Below are 6,000 nucleotides of genomic sequence, written 5' to 3'. Positions count from 1 at the left end.
CAATCACACCGAAAGTGAAGCAACTTGGGAAAGAGAGGATTTTCTTCGGACAGAACATCCATACTTATTTAAGGATCAGCTGAAATCTCGGGGACGAGATTTTTCCTAAGGGGGTAGGTGTTGTGACACTCCAAAAATTTTATTCGGTTTTCAGCAAAAACTTTGTTGGTTTTTGAAAAAAGAGGCCATTTAAATTTTTTCCAGAAAACCTTCCTCTTAAAAACTTCTTTGGCAAGGATTTTATTAATGTATCTTCTTCAAACTATGGTGTTTGATCATTTAAAACTCTTTCTCTGATGGTTCCCTTCTCAAACTATATTTTTGGAAATTATTCTTTTTATTATAAAAAGAACTCTGTGAAATTTTGAGGTTTTCTTATCCTGAAAACCACCCATGGTTTTACCATGTCTCCTATAGTAAATCTTCTCAAAATCCCTCCCTCCACCTTTGAACAATCTAAATTCTCTGTCTCAACAAGTCCAAACAAGTTTTGGATCTTATTTCAATTATTTTTATCTCTCAAATCATTTCTGCCAATTATTTTGAGCCTGAGTGATTTTCAAAGCAAGTACCTCATTGCCTTTGAGTTTTTATCCCAAACCAACTCCCCTGGATAGTCCTTAGTACTCACAACCTAGAACCATCTTGATCCACTCTTCTTCTTTTCAAAAATTTCAAATTTTACTCACTGCAAGTTTGGACTAGATTTGACAAATTTGGTGAAATTCATATCTACACTTCTCCAAAAATTCCACCAAAATTCAGGCAGCCTCCTGGTGCAATGAGAGGCCACCCCACCAAGTTTCAGCTCAAGGAAAAATCCCTAGATGCCTATATCATTCTGTCGAACACCTTGCATGCACTGTTCTGTCCATCTTCAGTTAAGTTCAGAATTCAGTGTCGTTTTTCCTTCGTCAGACTTCGGTCACGCGGCCACAGTGCGCCCTGGCGCGTTGCACGCAGCCTCTTCCCCTTGGCCAGCACCCCGCACGCACGCTTGGCCGATTCCTGGCGTCGGTGGCGACGAGCCTCGCCGGCGCTGGAAGCTTCTGCGGTGGTTGCGCCACCCGTGGCGGCCAGCAAGGGCCCGAGCCCGCTCGCCACGCCACCCGGTGCCGCCCAACGCCCCCTGGCTCTCCGCGTGTCCATGCCATGCCAGCGCACGCCCGTGGCACCGTCGCCGTGGCCCGGCAAGCACAGAACGTGCTCCCTGCCGCCGACGGAACCGCGCCGCCCCGTTCCGTCGAGCTCGCCCAAAGCACCCAATCCAAGCTCGTTTAGCACCAAAACAGAACCGGTGGAACTCCAAGTTGACGTCCAACTCCCTAAACCTCCCCGACCAAGCTCTGCGCCGCCGTAACCTTCGCCGGAGAACTCCGTTCACGGCCACCACCTCGGATCGCCTATAAAAAGGACCCCGAGCTCGCTCACGAGCACACACCTTCACTGCACCTCTCCAGGACCCTGCCAAGCCACCAGGAGGACCTCGAGGAGGTCTCCTCCCCCAACTCCGGCCGCCCCGATTCGCCTCGGCCACCAGCTCGATTCGCTCCGGTGAGGCCGTCCCCGGCGCCCAAATCTCGTCTATAGCCTCCTCTAGCACCCAGTGAGCTAACCCCAGCGTCAATTTGGCCTTCGCAGCTCTCTCCGATGAGGCCCTCGACCACCCGAACCGCCATCCGCCGGAGCAAGGCTCGCCGTCGACGTGGTACTCGCCGGCGACCACCACCACCACCAACCGACGCGGCATGTTTGAACTTTCGATATGATGATTGTTTTGGCATGTTTGCATTAAGTAGTTTCATGGCATGTTGATGAGCATACCGACGAATGTCATGTTACATGCAACGATGAGGCAAGTGAGTTTCGAAAATCCATAAAGTGGATGGATGTGAGTATGCATGGCCATGTGTTGGCATGAGGATGGGTAAGATGGCAGTGTTGTAGCATGCCAGTCTTATGCCAGACTGGATGACTTCAGTGACAACCCGTATCAGTCCAGTTCCTTCCATTCTTCCTTCCCTGTACTACCACATGTTTTCCGCAAGGAATATGGCTTAGTAAGTTGCAAACCGCTTTCCTGGTACACACCAAAAAGTAGAGGCCGTGATGATGGTTCCATGGCCCTGGATTAAAGCCAGTCATTCGGTCAGGGGGCATGGGTGTTTCCGGTTGGGACCGAGAGGGGGGCACCCCTTAGAGCGCGCGTATATAAATTTGATCCCATGCTATTCGAGATTGTGATCTCCCCGTCTCAAAAGTTTTTCTTGGACGATGTCTAGGGTGATTCCTAGTATCGAGAGGTAGGATGGGTGTGTACTGGTTAGCTGTGTTTTCTTCCGAAATACCGTAAACGGAACTAGTCCTTCGTGACTACGGAAATCCGTTGGCTGTGGGAAAAATTTTGTACAAACTCTGCAGAGTCATACATTCCTTTGAATCATCTATTCCATGTCCAAGTTCGGTATTATCTTATCCTGACAAATGTCAGTTTTGATGACAGAGACTCCGGTGAATCACATGAGTGCTAAGTCCGGTTGAATGATTATTCCTGTGGATGGACTAACCTGTTTATTTTCATGAATTGAATGTTTATTATGAGTATTATTTACTTGTGAATAAAAGCCCTTTCTGTGATGTCGCTCAGACGTCCGACTGTGGTATTGTTATTATTTACTTTCAATAAAAGCCCTTTCTGTGATGTCGCTCAGACGTCCGACTGTGGCATTGTTATATTTACTTTCAATGAAAGCCCTTTATGCGATGTCGCTCAGACGTCCGACTGTGGCATTTCTTTTAAAGCCCTTTAGGTGGCATCGCTCAGACGCCCGACTGTGGCATTTCTTTTAAAAGCCCTTTATGTGGCGTCGCTCAGACGCCCGACTGTGGCATTTCTTTTAAAGCCCTTTATGTGGCGTCGCTCAGACGCCCGACTGTGGCATTTCTTTTAAAGCCCTTTATGTGGTGTCGCCTAGACGCCCGACTGCGGCATGCTTTATTTATTTACCTTCCTATCGAGGTGTCGCTTCAGACACCTGATTGGGTTTACAGTTATTTTGTTGGGTTTTCGAGCGGACTACCGCCGACCCCCTTTTTACCTGTCTTGATTTTATGAATTAATTTGCCACTGTTAAAATTAATCATGACGCATCCGTGCATGCATTTGTTATATCTTACGTCCGAACTGTCTTGCGAGTACTTTCAAAGTACTCACCTGGCTTGTTGATTTGGCCAGATGCTGATGAAGGCGATCTCATGGATGAAGATTTTGATAGCGAGTCCGACGCCTAGAGGAATCCCAGTCAGTCTCGTGCGACCCTGGATTTGGTCACTGTATTATATCCGCTTCCGCTACCAAATAAATTCATCGAGCCTCACCTCGACGCTCGATGAGATGCCAGTTTTAGAGTCATGTATCTCACTCCCCGCTGTGTTTTTCCACCACCACCCTATCCTCGAGTCAGTAGTATGCCTCCACACCACTGTGTCATGTCCGCCATTATGTATAATTATTGGCGTGCTTGTAATAATTTGGTTGAGCAACCGTAGCTCGACCCTGTAATATACTTTATGCTACTGGCTTATTGTATCAAGAATTTGTCTACCGGTAAGGAGGATTTTTCTCATACTGGACTCAAAAGATTGGTTTCTCAATAAACATTTTTATTGGAAAACCGGTCGTGACAACAACCTTGCAGATATTTTCACAAAGCCCTTGGATGAAGCAAGATTTCGCGAGTTAAGGCATGAGCTAAATATCATTGATTCAAGCAATGTGGCTTGAACCCTTGCACACCCTACCATGCTCAATTTGTTGTCTAGTTTAGGTGTAGGCATGGACATAGGGGGAGTGTTGTTCTCTCAATGAACTCTCCCTCCCCCCATTATGCATAAATTGATCAAGTCTTTCACTTTAGCCATTGTTGATGGCACTTGTGCTTAAAAGACAAGTTTTGGTCATGGGCCCAAGGTTAAAATCTTCACGGTGCCATACCTTTTGACTCAAACATAGGTGGCCTCGGCCACCGCCCTCTTTTGAAGAGGCGTGTCTTGGTCGTTTGCTGGTGTGTTTGCCATTTTTTTTGTTTCGTCGAGCTAAGCCGTGTCTGTTTAGTTGCCGTGGCGCGCTGGGCGGTACTACCGCTGGTGGTGCGCGGTACTACTGCTCGTGAGCGGTACTACCGCCCCCCAGCACGGTACTACCGCTGGGGGATGAGAACAGGGGGTTAAGTCGGGGGCAGGGGGAGGTTTCTTCTCCCCCATACCCATTCACTTCGCCCCTCTTTTATCTTCCTCTCTCCAGCCTCCTCTCGCCACGGGAGTGCTCCGGTAGATCTTCGTCTTCGGGGCGTCCCTCTCCATTTCCTTTGGTGGAGTCGATCCCCACCACGTCCTCTTGCCATGGATGCCGGTATTGCCCCCGTTCTTTCTTTCGTTTTGTCTCCTTTTAGTTCTTGTTTCTTAGGGGCAATGGTGGTTGCATCTCTAGATTTTTGGCGAAATCTAGGCTTGAGTTGATTGGAGAAGGCAACTAGACTATCTAGATTAGAGTTTGGTAGGATTATTTTTGAATTTGGTAGGCCGGTAGTGTCGGATCTGACCACGGTAGTAGGAAACCACTGTTTCACCGCCTCGTGCTTTGAAACTGTTGTTTATCCGCCTCAAGCCGTACTATCGCTCCCTTTGGAGCGGTACTACCGCTTGACCTAGAGCGGTACTACCGCTCCCTTTGGGGCGGTACTACCGCGGGCAGGTCACGGTACTACCGCCGCATGCCAATTTCCATCATTCTCCTGCCTTACCTTGATCTTTTGTTGTGTTGTTGGCTTATGCTCGTTCTTTCTGGTTGTTTCGCATTGTTCGTGTGTTTGGCTCCAGGTGATGACCATTCTGAGCAGCAAGGTCGCCGTATCAACCCCGGGCGTGCCACATCAAAACGCTACCGCACCTTAGAGCCTGCCGGTGGTTCCTCAAGCACCCAACCGCCTCCAGCAAGTGCTTCTGCATGTGCTCCTCCACCTCCTCAGCAATCAAAGCGAGTCGCCAACAAGCCAAAAGGGAAGACTGTGACTGAGATGACCAACAAGGAGTTTTGGGAGAAGCGTCGTCGCAACCCCTATGCGGTGGACCAAGAACCCACTTTGGTCAACCGCCCGTTCTGGAACCGTTTTCAGTTTGCCATCTACTTTGATGTGATCAAGGCCAAGAAGAATCTTTTTGTTGATGTTCGCTCCATTGACACTGATGCTATGGAGAAGGATCCGGAGTACTTTGGCGAAGCTCTTCAGATGTGCACTCAGCTGAACATTCTCAGGATCATGCAATTCAACAAGGACTTTGATGCGGATTTGGTAGCTCAATTCTATGCCACCGTCCATCTTGGGACGGATGTCGACAGGACTCTGACATGGATGACCAATGGCAAGCTGCTTTCTATCAAGTGGAAGGCTTTCATGGAGTTACTTGATGTGGTGGATACCGGGCTTGAGACTCCTGTCGGTTTCCGTCCTCACCGCAATGCTACATCCACCCACAAGCAAGCCCTTTTGCCCTACTGCACTATGAAGGTTCACCCAGTAACTGAGAAGAAGACCTATGAGCTGTCTCCGTATCTGTACATTCTTCATCGCATATTCTGTGAGACTCTCTTCCCTCGGATTGGGAATCTGGATATGGTCCACTCTTACCTCGTGGACATGCTCCTTTTCTGTCAGCATGAGAAGGAAGCAAGCACTGGAGAGAGCCTGGATATCTCTCATGTCATGTGGTGTGAACTTCTATCTATCGTGTCTGAGCGCAAGTGTCCTATCTATGGTCCATTCATCATGAGGCTCATTGAGAGGGCCTGGGCACAGACTTATCCCAGAGTGCTGCTAGAGACTAGAGACTTGGTTTCTCATGAGATCAAGCGTCTGAGGAAGAAGGACAACTGGACAGCGCCTCACACAGGGGGTCCATCTGCTACTACTGCCCCAGGGGGTCCGTCTGCTGCTGCTGCTG

The sequence above is a fragment of the Triticum urartu genome, chromosome 7A (assembly GCF_056163025.1).
Source record: "Triticum urartu cultivar PI428250 chromosome 7A, HENAU_Tu73, whole genome shotgun sequence".
Taxonomy (NCBI): Eukaryota; Viridiplantae; Streptophyta; class Magnoliopsida; order Poales; family Poaceae; genus Triticum; species Triticum urartu.
Note: the sequence above shows the minus strand (reverse complement) of the source record.